This window comes from Tasmannia lanceolata, unplaced genomic scaffold (genome assembly GCF_043159265.1).
Source record: "Tasmannia lanceolata isolate RefF3 unplaced genomic scaffold, GAP_Taslan_0.1 ptg000037l, whole genome shotgun sequence".
In the NCBI taxonomy this organism is placed as follows: domain Eukaryota; kingdom Viridiplantae; phylum Streptophyta; class Magnoliopsida; order Canellales; family Winteraceae; genus Tasmannia; species Tasmannia lanceolata.
Genome location: NW_027518714.1, coordinates 23,923,206 through 23,940,861, shown reverse-complemented (window position 1 = coordinate 23,940,861; position 17,656 = coordinate 23,923,206). Strand labels below are relative to the sequence as shown.

The window sequence follows — 17,656 nt, the reverse complement described above, 5'->3', positions numbered from 1 at the left end:
CTAGCATTGGCTCTGATACCAAATAACAGCTATCCAACAAATACACTAAAAGCCCTAAAATTGATGGAACGTGTATGGGTAGGCCTTTCATTCACTTCGGATCCGAAATTCATATTTACCCATGGGAAATGATATTTACGCCCCTTTCATCACCAGGGACACCCATTTGCCAGTGTACTTTGCAATCAAAGCCACTGGATTTTTTTGACATAAAGTACATCATCTCCCTTTTTGCCATTGATACACTAACGTTGGGTGTCCCTGGTGATCAAAAGGGCGTAAATATCACTTCCCTTACCCATCAATTGAATTTTTCCATGATTATTAACGAAAACATTCTTCACCCAAAGTTTTCTCGTAAAATAAAGATGAGGTTGTGTACGCTACGTCAGAGTTCCAACGCAATAAGCAATAAAGCATGGTTTGACATCAGCCACTCAAAATTCCATTACTTTTTCCATGATAAATAATAAACCAGGAGGAGTGCAAATATCAAAACGTGGGGTACTTTAGAATATCTAACGCTAAGTGCTATCTGAACAAAACTTCGCTCCTCAACATTGAGTACGAAACTGCTCCGCAATTCTATGTGGGCGAGCAAGATTCTTCCACATTGAGATTCTTCTACGCAATTCTACGTGGTTTTAAAAAATACTCAACTTTCATGAGGACCATAGTACGCCTAAACCCTTTAACGCAGCAACACTTTTAGGGAAAAAAATTATCTTTTGTGAGGACAGTAGTACCCCTAAACCCTTTAACGCAGCCTGCACTCTTTACGCCAAAAAAAAAATTAACTTTCAAGAGGACGATAATACCCGTTGCCATATTATTTTTCATCTAAAATAGAATTTTAAACGGTTTGCGCAAGCGAGTTTTGAAAAATGTAATGATATATTCGTCCCCTTTTCTTCCTTGGGCCAGCTCACTGCAAGCAATGTATCTATGACTACCCTTTTACACTACAAGAGAGTGGCCCAAGGAAGAAAAAGGGGCAAATTTATGAATTCTCATTTTTCTTTGGTAAATCACAATGTGCATGTTTGGCCACTAGGAAATTTTTTTTTTATGGATTTTTTCTTTTTCCTAGCAAGCATTTACAAGGAAAGTCGGAGAGGAGAAAGATTGAAGGCCCAGGGCGGAGCCAGGAATTTACACTTGGGGGGCTAGACTAATTTACACCTGCCTTGATTGGTTGGGGGGGGGGGGGGGGGGCAATTGGGTACTGCGGCCCCAGTGACGAGTACTGTGGTGGAGGATGCCAGCAAGGGCCGTCTAATAGTCAATGAATCCATAGAAGAACAAAAAGGAATTGCTTAAGAATGGGTTCCGTAGAACACCAAGGTCCGAATGTACACATCGCGTTAGTGTCAGAGAACACTAGGTCAAATGACAATGGTCCACATAAGTTCCACAAATCTTAGAGTACAGATTATCTCTGAAGTTCTCAAGGTACTAATAGCAATACGATCAAAATACACAAGGTCAAGGGGCTAAGACATATGACAAAGTTAGCAATGATCCACATAACAAAAGATTCGAAGAGGAACATAGGTATGATGGCACAGATTCACAAGGGTTCCACAAGGGTTTTCAATACAGTTGGGTACATATTAACCTAAAAGTTCATATTTCTAAGAGAATCTCAAAGGTTCCACAAGAAGCCCCGTATATGGGGCACACATCCAATACGAATTCATAAGGCATCATTGAGAGTACTGTGGTGGAGGATGCCAACAAGGGCCGTCTAATAGTCAATGAATCCATAGAAGAACAAAAAGGAAATGCTTAAGAATGGGTTCCGTAGAACACCAAGGTCTGAATGTACACATCGTGTTAGTGTCAGAGAACACTAGGTAAAATGACAATGGTCCACATAAGTTCCACAAATCTTAGAGTACAGATTATCTCTGAAGTTCTCAAGGTACTAATAGCAATACGATCAAAGTACACAAGGTCAAGGGGCTAAGACAAAGTTAGCAATGATGCACATAACAAAAGATTCGAAGAGGAACATAGGTATGATGGCACAGATTCACATGGGTTCCACAAGGGTTTTCAATACAGTTGGGTACAAATTAGCCTAAAAGTTCATATTTCTAAGAGAATCTCAAAGGTTCCACAAGAAGCCCCGTAATATGGGGCACACATCCAATAGGAATTCATAAGGCATCATTGAGAGTACTGTGGTGGAGGATGCCAACAAGGGCCGTCTAATAGTCAATGAATCCATAGAAGAACAAAAAGGAAATGCTTAAGAATGGGTTCCGTAGAACACCAAGGTCCGAATGTACACATCGCGTTAGTGTCAGAGAACACTAGGTCAAATGACAATGGTCCACATAAGTTCTACAAATCTTAGAGTACAGATTATCTCTGAAGTTCTCAAGGTACTAATAGCAATACGATCAAAGTACACAAGGTCAAGGGGCTAAGACATATGACAAAGTTAGCAATGATCTACATAACAAAAGATTCGAAGAGGAACATAGGTATGATGGCACAGATTCACATGGTACATATTAGCCTAAAAGTTCATATTTCTAAGAGAATCTCAAAGGTTCCACAAGAAGCCCCGTAATATGGGGCACACATCCAATACGAATTCATAAGGCATCATTGAGAACAAGGCTTATAGATTTCAAATGATAAGGGGCTGAGCATGCGTGACCTGAACCAAACATCCGCGTTATATCATGGTTTTTCACATATTGGTAGAGGTTATCAAATTGGGAACACAAGTGATACACAATCAAATTGAATATCCAACACAGAAGCAGTACGAAATTACATACCTTGAAGTTTGTTTCGAAGGTTTTCCAGACTCAAGGGTTGTCACCTAATGTCATAAATCATGTCATTAAATCAATAGAGGCACAAAAGGATGCGATCCAATTCACAGATTCAAGTTTCAGAATCAAAAGGGCCAAAACAGTGTTTTTGTGCAATGTTTAGTCGCCTATCCATGCTTAGTTGGCTATCCAGTGTTCACTATGAGATTTTAGGGTGATGGATAGTCGACTATCCCCCCTTAGTCAACTATCCAGTACCCAACCTCCGCTTTTCCGAGTTTAAACAAGTTGGGAGGTCCAAACTTGATCTCTACCCTTCCGATGTGACCATGGTTGGATTTGTTCGATCCCTTATGGCAAAAGGAACCCATCAAACCCAATCCGGACGCTGGAAACTTGCCGAACGGAGATCGAAACTAGGGGTGCAACTTGGGTCGGGTTCAACCCGAGTTTTTCTCGGGTTGGGTTGGGCAATGGTCGGGTTGGGTTAGGCTTAGGGTTGGAAATTCGTAACCCGAGTAAAATTCGGGTTGGGTTCGGGTTGAGGGTCATGCAACCCGACCCAATTTGTAACCCGATTCTCCTTTCTGTTTTTTAATTTTTTAGCCTTTTAATAGTTGCTTTAAGATAAGGAAAAATTGCCAATAAGGGACACCAAAATACAAGAATTGTCAAAGGGGGACACAATTTTGAAAAATTGTTAAAGAGGGTTGATAACCTCCTTTTGAGAGTTTGATAACCCCATTTAGAGGGTTGGTAACCCCCTTTTAGTGACTTGATAACCCCCATTTTGTCCCTCTCTAACAATTTTTCAAAAGGGTGTCCCTCATTGTCAATTTTAGTATTTTGATATGATTATGGTTAAATTAGAATGATATTTTCATAAATTGAAGGTCCCTCCAAATAAAAGTTAAATAGGGTTGATTCCTGATAAATCTCTATTGGATTGCAAGAAAAATAATGTTGATGAAAAACATTTCTTGGGGGAATATCGTTTCCCCATGATTTAGAGGGGAATTATGTGATTATGAGAGTGTTTATATGGTCTAAGTCATTATAGTGATTATTTTTTCAAAAAGTATTGTATGGCTTACGTCGCAGGATGATCCAAACCGTCCATTTGATGGGCCACAATGTAACAGGTTGTGTGCCAAAATCCATTTCCACTGGATGATTCCATCCCTCCGATCAATAAATGTTTCCTAAATATGCCGTTCCTCTATAGACTGCAGGGCTAGTACATCAAATGGAAATGTGTTTTTTTGGGAACAACCTATTTACGTTGTGGCCCAAAAAATGAACGGTTTTGATCATCCTATGGTGTGAGTCATACAATACTTTATTTTGAATAGGGCCACCAGGAATTTTTTTTTTTATGGATTTTTTCTTTTTCCTAGCAAGCTTTTACAAGGAAAGTCAGAGAGGAGAAAGATTGAAGGCCTAGGCCAGGAATTTACACTTTGGGGGCTAGACTAATTTACACTTGCCTTGATTGGTCATTTGGGGACGGGGGGGGGGGGGGGGGGGGGGGGGGAGGGGGGGGGGGCAAGGCCACTAAACTAACTAGCATGCATGTACAACCATGCAGCATAAAAGGGATTTTGCATGCCTTTGGGGGGCCATGGCCCCCCTCATGCTATATGTGCCTCGACCGCTGTGAAGGCCGAGGAGGAATCAAGAAGGAAGGAGAAAAGAAGGCATAAAAGGAAAGTATAATAGCACATAGGGTACGATTATCCTAAAAAAAGTCAAAATTCGCCTAAAGAGTCCAGGCTGCAATAAAGGGTTTAAGGGTACTATTGTCCTCACGAAAGATAAATTTTTTTCAAGTGACTGAGTTAAAGGGTTAGGGGTACTATGGTCCTCATCAAAGTTGAGTATTTTTTTGCGTTAAAGAGTCTTCAATGTGGAAGAATCTTACTGGCAAGAATTGCGGAGAATTGTTGAGGAGCGAAGTTTTGTTTGTGCTATCTACTATTCAAAGTCAGTATGAAGCTTGAATAAGGCGTAGTTGATGGAATCTTCCTTAAAAGTGCCATGTATTGCAGGCTAGGCAGCTACGTCCAAAACCGTTGCTTTTGTTTCTTCTACTCATATTCAAATTACACACGCTTAAATACGTCTCACCTTTACCCTTTTTCCTTTCTCAGTATTAAATCTATATCCATTTCCTCTATTATAAATACTTCTTTACATTTCTCAATATCGCACACATTTCTTTCGAATACTTATTACCACTAATGATGGTGGCCCTATCTATGAAGAGCTTACTAGTCATAGTTTTGGCTGGAATTCTCGCCGGAATCCTACCGGAAACTGTCTTGGGCCAGAATTGCAGAAGTGTAGCTGACCTTTGCTGTAGCCGATTTGGGCACAACAGCACCAGTGACGAGTACTGTGGTGGAGGATGCCAACAAGGGCCGTCTAATAGTCAATGAATCCATAGAAGAACAAAAAGGAAATGCTTAAGAATGGGTTCCGTAGAACACCAAGGTCCGAATGTACACATCGCGTTAGTGTCAGAGAACACTAGGTCAAATGGCAATGGTCCACATAAGGTCCACAAATCTTAGAGTACAGATTATCTCTGAAGTTCTCAAGGTACTAATAGCAATACGATCAAAGTACACAAGGTCAAGGGGCTAAGACATATGACAAAGTTAGCAATGATCCACATATAACGAAAGATTCGAAGAGGAACAAAGGTTTGATGGCACTGACTCACATGGGCCCCAAGGGTTTTCAATACAGTTGGGTACATATTAACCTAAAAGTTCATATTTCTAAGAGAATCTTAAAGGTTCCACAAGAAGTCCCGTAATATGGGGCACACATCCAATATGAATTCATAAGGCATCATTGAGAACAAGGCTTATAGATTTCAAATGATAAGGGGCTGAGCATGCGTGACCTAAACCAAACACCCGCGTTATATCATGGTTTTTCACATATTGGTAGTGGTTATCAAATTGGGAACACAAGGGATACACAATCAAATTGAATATCCAACACAAAAGCATTATTAAATTACATACCTCGAAGTTTGTTTCGAAGGTTTTCCAGACTCAAGGGTTGTCACCTAATGTCATAAATCATGTCATTAAATCAATAGAGGCACAAAAGGATGCGACCCAATTCACAGATTCAAGTTTCAGAATCAAAAGGGCGAAAATAGTGTTTTTGTGCAATGTTTAGTCGCTTATCCATGCTTAGTTGGCAATCCAGTGTTCACTATGAGATTTTAGGGTGATGGATAGTTGACTATTCCCCCTTAGTCAACTACCCAGTACCCAACTTCCGCTTTTCCGAGTTTAAACAAGTTGGGAGGTCCAAACTTGATCTCTACCCTTCCGATGTGACCATGGTTGGATTTGTTTGATGCCTTATGGCAAAAGGAACCCATCAAACCCAATCTGGACGCCGGAAACTGTAGACACCCCATTTTGACCGGACCTTAAGCTAGGAATCAAATGAGTTCCTGAAACCCAAACCCCATAAATTGACCCAAGTTGCACCCCAGCCCATGTCTTGGGTTTAAGTTGTGTAGTGTAAAAGGCAGAAGGGAGGGTGAAACATCCGACATGGGAGTGCCAATACCAATCATTTTGTATTACATAAAAAAAAACATCTAAATGCCACCCCCATATATACCCGAGCCACCCCCCTTTGTAGTGTATAAGAGTCGTCATTGAATACAACATAGGGGTTGTCCAGAGAAAAGATGATGGGCTATGCCATTTCCTTTATTTGTTTCTCCCTTCTTTCTCATCAGACCATCTCTAGTGTAAAGAGATCAACCATAAACTCATCTAAAGAGGGGCTGTCCAAGGTAATAAAGGAGGTGCGAATTTGGCATCTCCCTATATAAACCCCCTTCATCGATTTAGGGTAGAGGACTCTCATTTTCGCTCGCACACACACACACACACAGAGAGAGAGAGAGAGAGAGAGAGAGAGAGAGAGAGAGAGAGAGAGAAATTTGAGAATGCGGCTTTTCTTCTCCGATTACTTGTTCCGGTGGCCTCGCCGGAGTTCCGGCCAACCCTCCTTCACTTCTAATACCTTTGCAAACCCTCACCTTGTCTCTGTTGATCATTTTTCTCTTCTTTAAACCCCTTTTCTTCATCCAAACCCTAACTGTAGATCCATTTCATTTTTTTTAAAACCCTAGATTTTCCACTTTCTCTTCTTGAAACCTTAGTTTTGCTTTAGGGATCTCAGATCTGTTACTAACTTAAGTTGAGAACTTATGATTCAAACCCTAGCTAAGCAAAGAGGGATTATATAGAGGGATTGGAGTAGAGATCAAAGAAAAGAAAAAGGATTAGGGGCTGATTTAGATTTGCTTGTCTCCATGCAAGATTCGATCATTTTCTCCGAAGAATTTCACTGAAAACCTTCTCTGCAACATCCTTCCCTGGTATAATCGGTCATCATCTTCATTGCCTCTGTCTATCATCAAGGTAAAATATAGAGGAGTGTTTGGGATTGTCATTTTCAGGTAACTCTCATCTATTTTCTTTTCTTCCCTTGGTTAATTTTTACATTAATTACAGTAATAAGGTGATTTTTTATAAATGTTCTTAATATATTCTTAAAGTTTTTTATGCTTGCAATTTTTTCGGGATTTTAAATTTTTATGTGTTACAGTGCACTTTCTTCTCTAATTTTCTGATTATACAAAGCTCCTACTTATGTTCTATTATGACTAAGATTGAGGTGACGAACTCAGGTAGTCTAATTTATTTTTAAAATTAGTAAGCTGAACCTAATTTTCGATAACATGGTATGATGTGGTTGAATTCTAGACTAGATTGTTATGGATCAGATAATTTTGTAGGCAAGTTGATTGAATTTTTTTTTTTTAGCTGTATTTTTTTATTTATACATCACATTTGACAAATAATGTAGTTCAGAAGGTAAGTGGCTAGTTAATCTCTGTTTCGATCTGTTGTTCATACTCTTAAATAAGAAATTAGAGAAAAGGTTTTTGATTGGTCATCCTTATCAGTTCCTCCTTGACAGAGTATGATAAATAAAAGATTTGGTCTTATGAATTCATGATTTCTGTTTATTTTGGAATGTGAATTGTAAGGACTATTATTGCTTTGGATTTACAAAATTATCACGCACATGTTTATCCTAGAGACTATCGCTGTCATTTATAATGACAGGCATTTTATGATCTTGATAAAATCAGGCATGGCATGTAGAATAGTAGAACAAATTGGGTTAGTATAAGTGTTAAAACCTGTTAATGGTTTATATTATTATTTTTATATTAGCTGATGACAATGAAGTTTCTGAGTGTATTAGAGTAATAGCAGTGTCCTTTTGATTGTAGATAAGAGTCATGCCATAGTAGTCGTTCTTTGTGGTGATAGTTTTCAAATAGAAAGTGGGCTTGGTGTCTTGTACCTTGTGTCTTTTCTTGTACATTTTCTCCTATGGTACGTAAAGAGTTGTAATAACGTCTTGTTTTGATTAGAGTGAAGCACTATAAATGAACTAATTAGAACCAATGAGAAAGACCTTGTCAAATACTGTGGTGTATGGACTCGGGCATTCCTTCATGAGTCAGATATCCCATATGCCTCATCCTGTTGATTATGTCTTGTTAAATTCCATGGCCCAACAGGATTTTAGAGCTTCGCTGATTAATTTCTACTCAGGTTCAGGACTTGTTCATCTAGTGAGAATCATTGTATTTGTATATCCTTTCACCATGATTTGTCTTTGTGCTATAGAGCTGTTTGAGCTCTGTCATTGATTTGTAATTAAGCTTTGGGTCCACTTACTTAGGCAAGGTTATTATATGTACCTGTTGAATATTTGATATCACAATTTTCATTAAGATGCTAGGTAGTTTGTTGTAATTGGTCAGACAATATTCATTGAAAGTGCTAGAATTGCATATCAGGTAACCTTTTTCTTCATGCTTGGATGAATGTGAAGGCTTATTAATGTGATTTATGTTGGTTCTTAGCATCTCTAATTACCTTGTAAGTCAAGAAATCTGAGGAATAAGCTTCCGATTTTAATCCAAGTTCCTGCATTGTATATGATTGGATCAGTTTGATTATTCATTTTCATTATCATATACTTTGTCCTTATCAATTAGAGTTATGATCTGTATGTGTCTTGATTTATGCATTTGGATACATCAATACTTTGCTTTTTAGGTGTTATTATGACAGAAATGAGACATTAGTTTTTAGAATTTGGTTTGCAGGAGAACCTAGGTTGTCAGTTAAGAAAAGGATGAACAGAAGAGACTCCAATTCTGTTTGGTTGTTGGAAGTAAAATAACTATTATAGTGAATCACATATCAGAGTCTGACATTTATACCCCATTGTTTGATATTATTTTCCTCTTTTAAGGTCATTCTTGATATTCTTTTTTTATGTTTTGACATTCTATTGATTACAAGACTAGGTCTTCCTTTCATTGCAAGGGCAATGATAAGGTTACTTGGAGCCCATATTTGTGTTTAGGAGACTTGCCCAGTCTCACTAGCACCCTTTTTATCTCCTCTTCTTTTAGGAGACTAGCCTAGTCTCATTAGCCCTCCCCTCTTAGGGTTGTGCAATATGAGTCTGTCCTTTCGTCTAGGAGTCAATCTTTTAGCATAGGAGTCAGTCCTTTAGAATATCAGTCTATCCTATCATCATAGGGGTTATGATTCTGTCAAACCTCTCATCAAGTCATGTGATCTTATCCACTCCTGCAAGGTATAGGATGCTGTCCAACCCTTGCAGAGATGTGATTCCATCCAGCCCTCCCCGCAAAGCATAGGATGCTGTCCAACCTTTGCGAGATATCAGGAGTCTATTCAACCCTTATGATGATAGGATTCTGTCCTCTTGTGTCAAGAACACCAAAAACATCTGAAAAATAAAAAATCTCAAAAATTAAGAGTGTAGCTAGGAAATCTGTTCCGAACTACATTGGCTTGATCCCTTTTTCCAGGGTACGTAGTGCAGCTTGGGATCCATATCCCAACTCCAGCCAAACCTTTAAAAATAAGCATTTCAAACCCTAAAAAAATACAAAAATTCTTCAAAACCTTTTCAAAAAGATTTTTCCCAGAAGTTAGGAGTCTGTCCTAGATATTTGGGGTGTCTTAGAGTTAGGAGTCTGTCATGATTGTGTTGATATAGTGTGTCTTGTCGCGTGAGTGTCCCTAGAGTTAGAAGGCCTCGAGTCGTGGTCGGTTAGACATTTAGTCGAGCCGATGGCTAGACCAGGATGCATTTAGTTAGCCCATTATTTTCTTTAGGAAATACAGCCTAGTTACACATAGGATATAGGGCCTACCTGTATTAGCTTAAAGCTAACCAACTTGCATTAGTTAGGGTATATAGAGAGTCCTAAAAATTACAATTCACTTGAACTTAAGCAATCGTACAAAAAGCTTTAAAAACCAGTCGAGTCTAGTTGATCGAGTCTAGGATAGCGGTTCTTGATGGTTAGGCATCGTAGTTTAGAATAGGTCATCGAACAACGTTGATTCTGATTCTTCTCGAGGCCGGGATACGTAGAACAGCCAAGATGGACAGCCATCTTGGTCCGAGTCAAGTATTACATTAGAGTCTAGGATTTGTCGTGTTGAGTCGTGTGTGGAGTCAAGTTATGATATGTGTTTTGTCGTGTTTTCTTACTTTCCTCTACAGACCTTATACCTTTAGCTGTATAATGCATGTGTTTGCCCATCATAACTTAGACACTAATTATGTATGACACTCATAACCTAGCTACTCTTAGGTGACACTTCTTTCATTTCTTTTGCATGCGCTTCTTATTCATCTCAGAGACATGCATGATTAGATAGACGTCTTCTCGGAGATATATGTTCTCATTTCACATGACTTTCACCCAAAACTCTTCAAAATCAATAAATAAATGGCATAAGAGACCAGGTGCTTGCACTTGGACGGATGAGGTGCTCTTCGGACCTTCCAAATTTGTAACCAGGCACAACCTTCTTTTATATCTCTGGTTATCCATTGCAACAGAGCATAGTATGTGATCCAGGGCCTACTTCCTTAGATGACGACTCTTCTTTATTTAAGGTACGTCTCGAATCCGGGCTAGTCCCCAAATCGAGAGGTATCTCATGCTGTGAGAGGCACCTTTTTTAGAGTTCCTTAGTAGAGCTCTCCTTCACGTGGATGATCTAGAGACTTTCAGGGGGCTCGTCCCCCGCCTCTCTCGGATCGGGGTCCACTGGCTGGCGACTCTGCTGGGGATCTTTCGAGATATTGCCTAACTCTGTTAAAATGCCATTTTTACTAATTTTGAGGAAATTTGGGCTAAATTAAGTTAAATGAGAACTTTTTCGCTTAGAATCCAGGGGCACCAAATAGGTTTTTAAAACGAGGGATTCAGACACACTGCACAACATGCATTATCATATTCTTTATCTTTTTTTTATTGATTTTATTGGCTCCACGGGATAGATACAGTACGTGCTAGATGGGATGTCATTACCCTGATGGTGCTGTTGTATCTATTTTCAAGCTATGCGCCAGTGCTGCAGCTGTAAACACTCGGTGTACTTGTGTTTACAGCAGCCGATGAGCAATGAAGCATACTATGTATAACACTCGGTGTACTTGTGTTATACATCTAAAGTATGGATCATATGCATAGTGCCTGATTGATTGAGTCCGGAGCTCTACTTTCATTTTACATATATTATGTACATGAATATATTTGCTGATATAGTAAAACCCAATTAGGAGTCGCATGTATTTATATATGTATTGCATTCATATATGGACGAACTTGTGTTGCTTACACATATGGAGCCTAGATTTAGGAGCCCTGTCCTATCTATAGATTATTGTAGTTCACCTTATGTGGCTACAATGCAGTCTTAGTATACTCACATGTCTGTCTTGAGTCAAGTGTCTTGACTCTGCGGGATTATATTTAGGGCTGGTGCCCCTGGTTAGGATATATATATATATGTATATATATATATATATTGATTATTAGAGTATGACCTACTTATTCAGTGACGTTTCCTTGTCTAATTCGATCAATTCTATCAATCCATCTTCAAGATTTAGATCCGCTCTATGACCTACTTCTGTCATTTTGTAGTCGTGGTCTTCTTTCTGATCTACTGATCATCTTTGATCATGGATGAAAAATTCAGTGTTGCCTATTGTATCCTTCTCCTATGATTGATTCTGATATGATTATGTTCCACTTGTTTGATTGCGAGTTTATCTTGCAGACATTCATTCGAGTGTGTGTTCTTGCTGAGAGCCTTACTTTATCTTAACCCTGTTGGCATACCCTTTGTGATTAGCTGCTTCAGACCCTCTCTATATATCTGCTGTGCTCCAAATGCCTTGAGTTTGGTCACTATCCTTTAGACTCGATGAAAAATTTTATGTGTGTATCTTACCCTTTCTCCCTGCATAGCCATTATGCTGCCAAATTTTCTCTAAATACCTTGGGTTTAGTCGTTATCCTTTAGACTTGTTGACAAACTCTATGTGCTTATCTTACCATATCTCTTTGCATAGATGTTATGCTGCCGGACTTTATCCATGGGAAAGATATATTCACATCATCTCTTGTCTCAACTTGCATATGGGATTTTCATTTGATTACCCTATATTGAACTCTAGTTTTGTCAATTCCATGGGAGTTTGACCTTGTTGGCTTCACTCATTTGCAGTACCTATTTCTATTTAACCCACACCAGAACTTATGGCTGAATCTGGAAATACTCTGGCTGAAATGAATGAATTGATGAAGTCTATGCTCCAATAGATGAATAATATGAGTGAGGAGATAGTCCGTCTGAAAAGTGATAGGGATTCTGCTTCTAAAGGACCTACACCCCAGTAAACCCCGATTATGCCTCCTGCACCTCCTGTGGTGATTAGGCCTACTGTACGGACCGTTGAAGATGACTTTGACGGCGAGCAATATGCAGAAGAATATTACCTCCCTCACCTTGACAGGCCTGATAAAGAAAAAGAGTTAGTCGACAAATTAGAGAAGCTAACTCAAGAAGTGGAGAGTATGAAATTCCAAGGTCCTAAGAAACTGAACATGGTTGATTTTATGATAGTCCCGAGAGTTGTTCTTCCTCCGAAGTTCCAAGTGCCTGATCTTAACAAGTATGATGGGACGGGGTGCCCCACAAGTCATCTGAAATCTGTCATTCCTCTTCTGCAGCAGCATGGCCTCTCTCTAGAGCAGATTGCTCTTGTATTCCCTAGGTCTCTAGTCATAACTGCTAAGAAATGGTTTTTGAGCTTAAAGTCTGAAGAGATCAGAACCTTAGAAGGTATTGCAAATAAATTTGTAGAACAGTTTTCCATTGAAATTCCAAGGGTAAGGCCCTCTAATGGCAACTAATGAGGAGGTAAAATTAGGTTACTAACAAGTTTTAACCTTTTGAAAACTTCTAACCCAATTTTGAAGATTAAGAGATCAAGAATGAAATTTAAGCACACGAGTTAAATCCTAAGTGCAATGCAAATGTAAAGCAAGAGATTAGAGAGAGTGCACCCGAGATTTAAAGTGGTTCGGTCCTCAAAACGCGAGGCCTACTCCACTCCACCAACCAAACCCGTTGATGGCTTCACTATGTTGATCTTCTTAGCTTCGGCGAAGATCGGTGCCGATTATAATTCCAACTGCCTTTAACCTTGGTGGCAATCCTCACCACGGAAAGTGGGCTATGCTTCTCCGAACACTCGCCCGAATACAATCTTGTTGATAAAGAAAGAAAGAACAAAAAAATCCCTCACAAGGGTTTACAAACTTTGTAGAAGATGTACAAATTGAAGCCTATGATCCAAATCCTAAATCTAAAGGATGAGAGGCATAAACAAGCTTAGTTCACTCTTAGGATATTCCAATAGAATTTTTGAGTGTTAGGATTGATAATTGGGAAGTTAGGAATGCCCATACATATAGAAAAACCAAATATGACCGTTTGAGGGGCATAGTGGTAAATCTGGCGAAATCCCAAACGGCTATAATTCTTCCCGTTATAGTTATCTCGGAGTTCCGAGAAATTCTCGAAGTTCCGAGAATTTCTATCGGAGTTCCGGGAATACAAACAGAAGTTGGAAAAAAGCTACTGGACCATTTCTCGGAGCTCCGAGGAATGTCTCGGAGTTCCGAGCTCCGAGAATTCTCTCGGAGTTCCGAGAAGCCTATATTCAGCAGATTTTCAATTCTATTTTTGGGCTTCCAACTCTACACTAAGTTGGGATTGTTATGAGGGTTCCAAAGTGTTGGAACACCACAAGGACAATCTCTTAAACATTTAGGGTGTGTGAGATTAACTTAATTTATGCCTCTAAATACCTAAACTTGGATTGGATCTTTACATTCTAAAACAACTTTGATCTTCAATGCGATTCTTCAACTCTTCATTCGTCTTGGATCTCCGATGTCTTTGGCCTTCCGAATGTGGTCCAATGAGGGCTTCTTGGCCTCAATCCAAGCAATCTTGTCTTAGCACAATTATAATCTACAACTTAGACAATCAAACACATTAGTGATCTTAAATCACTTGTGTATTGGAATCATCAAAAGAAGATGGGAATGCCAAGGTGGGAACCATTGGGCTTACATCCATGGAGGAAGGGATAGATGTAACCAAAAGGGATTTGAAAATGTTGAAACAAGGGCATGATGAAACTTTCACTTCCTTCATCCAAAGATGGAGAAGGAAATCAGCTCAGATGACCCATAGATTGTCAGATGAGGATCAAATCAAGATTGTTGAAAAAACTTATCTCCGCAGTATTACCATCACATGGCCATTCAGTATTTCATTGACTTCAGTCACCTTATCAAAACTGGAACCCAAGTGGAGGATGCACTGGCCAAAGGCCTAAAGACAAGGACCTCAACTGATGTTAGAGATGGACAGAGGACTATGGTAGCAGCTAAAGAGGTCAGCAATGTGGAGACCTCTCGTCAAACTTTCAAGAAGGTAGCCCAGAAAGGAAACAAGCCTATTCAGAAGCCAAATAAAGAGATTCCTCCATTACCAAAGAATCTTGAAAAAGCTTTGAGAGAATTGGTCGAAGTGGGTAAACTTGAACTTCCTGAACCTTCTCCTCCTCCAAATCCTCTCCCTAGCAACTTTTATGAACAAGACTTTTGTGAATATCATCGAGTTCATGGACATTCAACCAACAGTTGCCAAGCCTTGAAACATAAGATCCTAAAACTTATCAAGGATGGTACGGTAGTTGTTGGAGAACCCAGTGCTACCAGAAAACCAGTGCAAAGGTCAGTTGGTCCTTTACCGATGGTAGGAGCTATCTCTATGGATGAACCATTATTGGATCTTGCATCCCTTATTCGTCCTATTTCAGATACGCCACCTGTTCCATCAAACTCTCGACCAATGGAGGAATCTTTTAAAAGGTCAGCCCTCATCAGAATGGAAGACTGGATGGTTAAACTTTTTGGTTAGATGGCCATGCTAACTGAAGAAGTGAGGGAGATGAAAACTCAGATACGATACCTGCCCACCGGATGTGATTCAGCCCCTAAGCAGTTTGCCGATATGGGTACTATGACGGAAGAAACATCAGTTCAGAGTTTAATTCTTTACAGATATGTTGATTTGCATAGTGGGACAAAGCCTGTCATTGTTCCCAGTGAAGTTAAGAATGTTGGACCCTATCATCAACCCCTTAAGAAGCCAACAGTAGTGGAAGAAAGAATGAGTTAGAGACTGAGGAGGGAATTCACTCACCTACATTGTCCTCAGGAAGTTATCATGAAGAAATGGGTCAGTGAAGGTCGTTTGACACTTTTAGATCCGAAGCCTCTTCCTAACCCACTTCCTAAACCTTGGAGAAGAGATCAGTATTGTGAGTACCACGGAGGTATTGATCATATGACAGAAAAGTGCCTGGCATTGAAACACAAAATTCAGGACAAGATAGATGAAGACTTTTCCCTTCTTCCTAAACTCTATGCATCAGTGAATCCTGCACCAGTTAGACCCATTCAACCTTTCAAAGGTTCCACCACCTCTGCTTATGCTACCTCAGAACAGAGAACTGAATCGAAAGGAAAAGGAAAGATGTCAGAATTTGAGCCTCCGAAGAATGTCAGGGCAGAGAGCATGATACCACCAGCAGGTTTTCAAGGCCAGTTTGGGCCAGGTAGACAGAATTACATGGGACCACCTCTTCCGAGATTCCTATACCAAGACCGAAACCACTAGCCGACAACATCATGGAGGAAGGCGTGCTACTTGTGAACTTCAGTGCCGAGTCCTTGTCCATGTCTAAGTGTCGTGTTTCAAGTGAGGTGATCCAAATGTCATGTTTCAAGATTTAATTTTTATCTTCTATCAAGTATATACCAACTCTTGCGTTGAAAGTTGGTGAGTCATAGTGTCAATGTAAAAAAAAAAGTGTGTCATGTCTGTCAGTCTTTCTCATTTAGTGTCAGTGTTTTGTTTTCTATCAAGTCTGATGTAGAGCCCACTGAGGCGTGTTGAGAATTATTGATGTACTTGAAAGTTTTCAATTCAATAAAGTTTGATTTCAATGTTATCAGTATTCTTATGATTCACTCTTAGATCTAATATTTAAATAACTAAAGACACCCTCCTCGGATGAGGATGCAGGCGAAATTTCCCTCGAGATCTGAAAGATGATCAAATGAGAGGAAGTGCGTCGAGCATAGTCACTCAAAGAAGAAACGAAGCTGTTGATAGTGGTATTAAAATCCGAAACTCGGAAAAGATGGATTGGCAAAACTTTATCTCCCGAGAAGCGCGAGGAATTGATAAACCTGTTTAGAGGGGTTTGAGGTGGTCTTGCTTGATCCTATAAGGATAAACCAGGGGAATGCTCTGTTGTGATGAAAAGCAAGGCTCCATCGGCTTTAGACACTCAGTCAAAAAGCAAAATGCTAGATAAATGAGCATCAGAAATCCAGTGGAGCTAATGAGATATTGAGAGAAGACTTTCATAAAATGAAGTCATCGATCTGAGTCCAGAAAGAGCAATTGGGCTACATGTTTCAATGTGATTCCTTGGTGGAATACTTCAAGATTGAGGACATTCTCTATGTCCAAAAGGAAAGAAAACATGAAGAATGCGAGAGAGACAAAAGGGGAAGGGAATGTGTCCCTAAAACAACTCCTTAGAAATATTAAAGACCCAGATGATGAAGTCAACGAGATAGATTGAATATGGGAATTATCTTCAGCATTTGGAGACTAACGAGAGTGGTTGAATCTTGAACATAAAATTCAAGATTTTCGAGATGAGAATAGAACATTGTGGCTGAAGTCTTGCTTGCAAAAACCGCCAGACTCCTCGACAAAAACATTCAAAGCCGTTGAACCTAATTTTTCAAAAGCTTACACGTTAAAATACCAGGAGGCCATCCTTGGACGTTTGAGCCATTATAGCCAAAATTCCAACGTTTAAAAAATTCTTTTGTGAGCCCTTTGAGCCAACACTTTAACACCAAACAATTCTTTCAACCACATTATAAACCAGGGGCATTTTATGCACCCGGACTATGCGGTCATGATCCCCAACTCTTCAGGGGTACGTAGGCAACCTGATCAACTTAGGTTCGATCAAACCTTTGGAAAAAAGTCAAATTATTCCCTTTCAAAATTTTGAAGCTAAGAAGCTAAACCATTCTTTGATAAACCCCAAAGCGAACTATGCAGACCTGATCCTCCATTTTTGGGGTATGTAGGTAATCTGGCTAGACCAGATTCGGTCCAAATCGTTTGAACCAAAGAAACATCCTATCCCTTTGAACCTAAGCCTACCTAGAAAGTCCTTCTGGTAAAACGAGCAAAGGTTCAAGGCAAATGAAGACAAAAACAGAA

The 17,656-nt window shown here is 39.6% G+C and overlaps 1 pseudogene; it reads right to left on the bottom strand.

The window, feature by feature from the left end:
• Nucleotides 1-17,656, bottom strand: part of LOC143861331 (uncharacterized) — a 67,509-nt pseudogene that overhangs the window by 34,912 nt on the left and 14,941 nt on the right.